The following is a 7,863-nucleotide window of genomic DNA, read 5'->3' on the forward strand; positions in this document are numbered from 1 at the left end:
AGTTTCCGTCCAAATTACTGATCATTGTTTTTTATGCAATCATATCAAACAGATTACATGATGAACTAAATACATAAATCTCACACTTTGCATCATTATTGAACAAATTTGCCTTGTTGAAGATTTGCAAGTTTGTATCCTTGTTTGCTGGCAATCAAGTTGTATATAAGATCATTTTTTAAATATTATCATCTATAGAGACTGTTAAGCTTATAAATTAAACATGCATTCTTTTCCTAATTGAAAACTGTTCCAGTTAGGCTCTATATATATTCATGCATGATAACCTGTGGCATATCATAGACTACTGTTTTTTCCCCATTCTTCTGAATACGATAAGAACGTAAAGAGGGATGTACCTGCCGAAACGGCAAATTTGTATTTGTATCTTCAGATCCCTCATATCCAAGAACGATGTACATGTATGATGTATCTTGGTATCTTTATGTTCGTTGTGGTTCAGAATCTGCCATGTAAAGTATGTTGTATAAAAGTTCTCGAGTTGAGCGCGGCGCCACGCAAGCGTATCGCATTCAACCCCCTCCCTGTTGGTAGCTTTGTCATCAATGTGATCCGATCTTTACTTTGCGAAGTTGTGCTTAAAAGCTCTATAGTGGGCATGGATAATCCTAGATAATGCCTTTTATTATGTCGTTGGGGAGAGTAAAATAAACACGCTTCTACCCAATACAGTATTAAAGCAAACTTAAAGGTTGCTGATCGTACATGCATACAATCGTGTGCCGACTGTGTTACATTGCGTTTTTGGAAAACGGTATGTTGAGTCGGATCATGTTTTGTAAGCATGTGGTCAGATTACAGCAAAATATTGAATATCAATTTCGTTTAACTGCTCTAGCGAGTAACGACCTCTTTTGGAAGGGTTGATCTATTGCCTTAAAATGATACTCATTTTGTCTCCCCGTCTCTCTTCTCTCACTTCTTTCCTTTTTTTTGGGGGGGGGGGGTAAAACAAAACTAATTTTCCATGTCATCACTGCTAGGCAATACCCGACCATAAAGACACTGTCTTCATAATGTGCAAACCTTATATATCTTTGTACTCTCGCTGAAAGGTCGAAATTAGAGATGATATTGGAAAAATATATGTTTATAACTATTGAGGAAGAGAAGCCCCAAGTGATATCGCAAACTGAAGGTCTACGTTTTGAAAGAAGGCCTCCGGTCTGCTATTACCGTGATAACATGCCTAATATTTATACTTCAAATTTCAACTTAAGTGGAAACTTATATAACACTATGACACTACGCCAATAGGCCTACTAGTTATCTTTGTGTATTTGAAAGTATTTCAGACAGGGGGATTTAGTCCCGGATTAAGTGACGATATTATGCATTATATGTTTTCACACGTGTATGACTATGTAAAAGTAAGAACTCTTCTGTATACAAGAAAAAAATAATTAGTATCCAGACTTTTTGAACTATAACTGTTATATTACACACGATTTGACTACAAGGGCCACCCACTTTTGTATGTTTTCGTAACAGTTTTGAAATGTTCAATAATTTTTGTCATGGGAAAATAGACATTTTAGAATTATGTAGATGTGGAAACGAATCTACTCGAATTTGTTGAGTACAAAATTCTTGAGGATTTCTTCATTCTTTTTCTTTTAACGGTTAGGCCTTATTTTTAGTTCCAAAACAAATAGGCATATTCCTGTCGTTTCGACAAGAAACTAGTGATATGTTCACATCTCTATGGTTAATTGACCCTCTGATATAATATTATGTAGAAATTAATATATTCTAAGTTTGTATTATTCCCCAGTTGCCAAAATAACCGAGAATATGTGGCTCGCCATTAAGGATGAATATTTGGAGTTACAACGTTACGACTACTTTTCATTTATATTCTGTAAACAAAAAGTCAAATTCAAATTATCTATAAAGAGGTTATTTTATTTTCGACGCCATTGTAACTGTGATCATTGTTTTCGCAGTCAGTCAGTAGTGTATATTTTTGAGTAACTTTGTATACTACATACGTCACTGAACATTTTATTATGTAATCACTAAAAGTTGAATTCAAAAAGCTTGTCTTCTTTAGATAACAGCGTACCATCCGCATTCCAAAGGGTCTTTTACAATATATCATTAAGTGCGGTTCTGAACTAAACGGCAATTAGGTATTGCAATGGACTGCCATTATACCCGTTTTCATTTGTAAGTTTACTGTAACCGTTAAATATCATATCGTAAAACCATTGACCTACTAACGAGCCATGGTAAAAAAAAAATCACGGCAATTATATGATTTTTTTCCGTTTCGTAATCTCTTTAAAAGAGAGGCATATAAAAATACGTAATTATCTGATGATAAAAATCGAGATGGTTTGACCAGTGTAAAAGACCCTCTGCACGCTGTTACCATGATCGTATGACATGGACCATGGTCATGATGGTACATTCAATGTTTTATCAGTTAAACATGTTAAATGGCTATGTGCAATAGAGGTATTGGGGACGTGTGTACTATTTTGGTCAACTGCATTAGCATTAGGTACAGTTCTGTTAAAACAAGTCTGCATGGTAGAAAGACCGGGTAGAAAGATTGTTTATTGCCCCTATATTTCGTTAACGCAATTAATAGTCATTACTGATACAGTTACGGCAATTGTGTCGGCACAACAAGGCTTGTGAAAAAGGTCTTATGGGGGCTATTGACAATAGTTCCCTATTGCTGTTTGGTGATTCTAACGATGATGAAGGCTGACGCTTGCTAATTGATATGACTGGCTAATTACTACTTTATTGACTACCAATTTAGATCCTTGTTGTTTTGCCCATTAACCGTTGCGATGAGATGGCTTGAAATAACTTTCTAAGCCGAGTAGTAAGAATGTCATTCTTGGTGTCTCCTTGAAGGGCGTTAAAAATATGACTTGACAATTCCCTTGTCATTATTGTATACTGTGAATATTGGTCCATTGAAATCCTCCCTTTCCTACAAGATGAAGTCGTTCGTGCATCACTTCCCTAAAACTTCCTCCTCCCTATCTCCCTCAACATCACCCTCATCACCACCACTATCATTAGCATCACTCATCACCATCATCATCAGCATCGTCGTCGTCATCACCATCGCCATCACCGGCATCGTGATCATGGACTTCTCTCTCATTTTCCTCCGCCCCTCCAAAGATATCCCCTCTACCTTATTATCTGCATGTAAATTAATCATTGTTTACCCACGGTTGATTTGCTGGGCAGTCTTTGGAAATTTTTTATTCATGTTCTCCCAATAAAAGCCCATCAATTCTCACACTCTGTATTATTACCCCCACCGCTACAATGTCAGTCGATAATCGACGAGATTCATTTTGTCCGAATGTCAATTTAAATGTCACTGTATTCTAAATGCCTGATAACTCATTGTCAAAATAATACAAAACAATGTAAGGCGTTGTTATTAATATACATCTCTCCCATTGAAATTACATAAATGCACTTTCAGAATTTTCTCTGTATTGTCATACAACATGTCAATAAATAATCGGTAGATGTGCTCCACCTTATATACAATGAGATGCATTTTTAGCATTTTATAACGTATCAATTATTCATTCAAAACTGTAATTCTATTGTGTCGCAATTGGAGTGAACTTGTCATCATCATTATTTATTGTATTAAAGTGTTTATGATGTAGCAATGTAAACTAGAGAGAGAATTTATTATCATGACTATATGAATGCATGTCAAATAAAGAACGAAATATCAAACTAACGTCATTGAGTGCCATTTGTGTTTCACCTTCGTTCCATCTTAGCCAAGTGTGATTTTTTTTTCCTGATTCTCAAAATATTATCTAAACGCCCGTTTAAGGTCGATTTTCAACTTATTTTGTGGGGCCCCTTCTGTCAACTCTTTTTGTTGGATGCTCAATGTTTTTGTTTTATTTTTTTGCTCCGAATGAATAGTTGAGTGGTTTGTTGTACTCCAAATTGCTGAGATCGGGGAGAGAACGGGGGAGGGGGAGGTCATGAAAGTTGTTGGCATTTACAAAATTAGCCCTGACAGTTTAATTGAAATGCTTTGTGTAGAGTGGCGGTAGTGGCGGCACCAGGATTTTTAAACTAGGAGGGCAAGCGGGGGCTGGGCAAAAATAATTGAGGGGCAATTTTTTTTCTTCGCCTGTTTCACAAAATCGAGCGCGAGAGCGTTATTTAAAATGTTTAACATACTAGTAGGCACTACTGACTTGGATATGGAACTGTTAAGGTTAGTTTTCTGTGACTCGTGAAGATGATATGTCATGTGCCCCCAAAGGGATATTAGATTGAAAATGGTCCTAAAATATATAAATATTGCGAGCGCGAAGCGCTAGCGAAATTTGATTTTAATATAATGACCTGAAAATTTTATGTAAGTGACTATTGTAGGGAGAAAACCATGACTAGATGAGAAAAATTTCAAAATTTGAAGAGTGGAAGTGCTGTCTTGGAGCACTTTGCAACTTCCGTAGGATTCCTACGACAGCGTTTACCATACTTTTTTTTCAGTTTTCTAAATTTCTGGGGGAGGGAGAGTGGGTGGGGGGCAATCCTGACTAGGACGGGAGGGCAAATCCCCCTCGTTTCTCCATTGGTGCCGCCATTGATCGGTTGAGAAGCAGCGACCTCTGACTGTTACTATATTAATTGCCAGGAAATGGTATCTTAAATGTGTTTCATGAAAGTTGTCACCTCAGACAATTTCAACTCCATGTTCTCAGCCAATCAAAACCAACAAGTTCATTGAAATTGTCAAAACTGACAATTAAGTCAGTGCTGAAAATTTTCATAAAACACCCTACTGATCTGATCAGAGAATATCCAACGGAGTTCACATTTTAATCAATCTACAAGTTTGTGTTTCTTTATTTGCAAACTTTCAAAATAATCGTTCCTAATCAAAGTTAGCGATCCAAGATATTCTAAAGGATGTCGTTTTTTTTAAAAGAAAATTTGAACAAACCATGGACCTACATGTATAGGTTCATGAACAAACCAACCCTGCGTCTCGTATAAAAGAATCGTAAAATGGCAGAGTAAATGGTAATGAATTCATCACAAAGGTGATGAAACCTTAATTGCCCTGAAAACAAAGATGTACATATATAGGTATTTGCTAAAGACAGTGGATAAAATGCATGGATAAGAAACATTGATGATATTCTTATGACAATTATGTATCATGACATGATTACTCATACTTACGATCAATCGTCTTTGTGATTACGTGATGTTTGTATCGGCTTTCATTGACGTTGACTTGATTCATGAAAACAAAACAAAACATGACACCACGCCAGCCAAGGTGAAAGTTGATGTAGTCTATGACAGCAAAACGATATTTCCATTGTCTGAAACGAAGGATATGGTGTTTTGTTTCTAAACTTCATAAACACCCGATCAATGTTAGCAAGCTTGCATCCCGACTTGCATTGTCGCAAGAAACAATGGAATGGTTGATTTGAGGTCAAGATTCTATGCCAAAAGACGTAACACAGGATGGGTGCTTGGGTGTGGTTGTTGGTGTATAGGCGGAGTGAAAGCCCGGACTTATAAAATAATCTGCTAATATTATTATGCTTATAAATATTTATTATATGATAATTGATAGAATCTCTATACACTTTAAATACAAGTCATTTATGCCGGTATAACTTAGAATAATAAAATGATTATTATAAATTGATTTGATAATAAGGCATATTCCAGAGTACAGATGCTGCTGACTGAATAATCCCATATAAAAAAATTTCAGACATCGTGGTAGAAACTTAAAACAATTCTCTTCTTTATATGAGTCTTTCTATCCTGCGTGTAAGAAAAAGTTATTTTTAGATATCATGGGTGTGAATGACAGGTGCCGGGTAAAAATGGCAAAGGTAAAAATGGCAGAGGTAAAAATGGCAGAGGTAATAATGGCAGAGGTAAAAATGGCAGAGGTAAAAATGGCAGAGGTAAAAATGGCAGAGGTAAAAATGGCAGAGGTAAAAATGGCAGAGGTAAAAATGGCAGAGGTAAAAATGGCAGAGGTAAAAATGGCAGAGGTAAAAATGGCAAAGGTAAAAATGGCAGAGGTAAAAATGGCAGAGGTAATAATGGCAGAGGTAAAAATGGCAGAGGTAAAAATGGCAGAGGTAATAATGGCAGAGGTAATAATGGCAGATGTAAAAATGGCAGAGGTAAAGATCATGACACGCTACATCAACAAGGAAAAGACAAAGCCTTTCTGGTTAATATCAATCATATTTATTGACCTTATCCTATCGACGAAATGAGTATTATGAACTGATTAGATATTATTTGGATTTTTCTTCATCATTAATCTATACTTTATCGTTGATTAAACTCAAACATTTTCATGCCAAAATGATTTCGATTAGCCAGTGAGTGATTTCTGTGAACCACTTGCAAAACTTGGATAACATAAAAATAACAAAACGTTTTGTAATAAAAGTAATTTTTCATATTTCTACATAATAGTGGATACGAATAGATATTGATATGATACGTATATAGTTTCATGTAAATGATATAAAAATAGCAACTAGTGTTCTGTTTTTCAGAGCAATACCTCATTCCCGGGACCTCATTGCAGCTCGTCCAAGTGGATGTCAGGTTCCTAAACTAGTTTCTATGATAGTTTCTAGTGTAGCGAATCAGGGATTTAGATTTATAGGTGTTTCTTAGGTACCATTCTATCGACCAGTTTTGAAGGGGAAATTCACCCTGACAAATAATTTACTGTAAAAATAGCAGAAAAATATAATGAAGGTTTGCGGAAAATCCATCAAAGAATAAGAAAATTATTAGAAGTTTGAGTTTCTGATCTGTGACGTCATATACTAGCAGCTTGCCCCGTATTTTATGCACCAAAATGTATACTCTTCAATTTTTTAATCAGTGGTTCATGATTGCTAAAAACAATCTTTCAGGAGCGAATGTGAAATGATTTGTATGTTAATATACTTAAGGTACAATAAAAACATTTTTTAAATGACATTTTATTGATATCTTTTATTACGCCTTATAAGGGAAAAACTGCTCGCAAATGACGTCACCGTTAAAATGTAAAATTTTAATAGCTCTTTTAACCTTTGATGGATTCCCTATACCCCCACCAATATCATTTTAATTACTTTCTGCTATTCTAACAATAGACTTTGTCCTGTAATAAATTAAGTACAATACTTGGGATCCAAATTTTACTTCAAATTCGAATATTAGAAGAGCGATTTGACATGAGAAGGCCGTGCATGTAAGTCCAGGAAAAAAAAATTAAAATACCAACTCAAGTGTTGGTGCAATTTGGTGCAGAAGATTAACAGTATGATTTAAAAATTTTACCCTTTCCATTATTAGAACATTATTATATAATTCTAATTTTCTTCTCAAAACTTTTTTTACTTAATCTACTGTACATGGAGGGGCTTTTGAATTTTTTGGCATGGGGATTTAAGACTGGCCATTTATACTTCTATCATTTTTACCTCGTCAGCCATTTTTACCTCAGACATTACCACTGCCATTTATACCTCTGCCATTTTTACCTTTGCTTTTTTTGCCTCTGCCATTTTTACCTTTGCCATTTTTACCTCTGCCATTTTTACATCTGCCGTTTTTACCATTGCCATTTTTACCTTTACCATTTTTACCTCTGCCATTTTTACCTTTGCCATTTTTACCTCTGTCATTTTTTACCTCTGCCATTTTTACCTTTGCCATTTTTACCTTTGCCATTTTTACCTCTGTCATTTTTACCTCTGCCGTTTTTACCATTGCCATTTTTACCTCTGCCATTACCATTGCCATTTTTACCTTTGCCATTTTTACCTCTGCCATTTTTAC

Source organism: Lytechinus variegatus, chromosome 7, assembly GCF_018143015.1.
Source record: "Lytechinus variegatus isolate NC3 chromosome 7, Lvar_3.0, whole genome shotgun sequence".
Classification (NCBI taxonomy): domain Eukaryota; kingdom Metazoa; phylum Echinodermata; class Echinoidea; order Temnopleuroida; family Toxopneustidae; genus Lytechinus; species Lytechinus variegatus.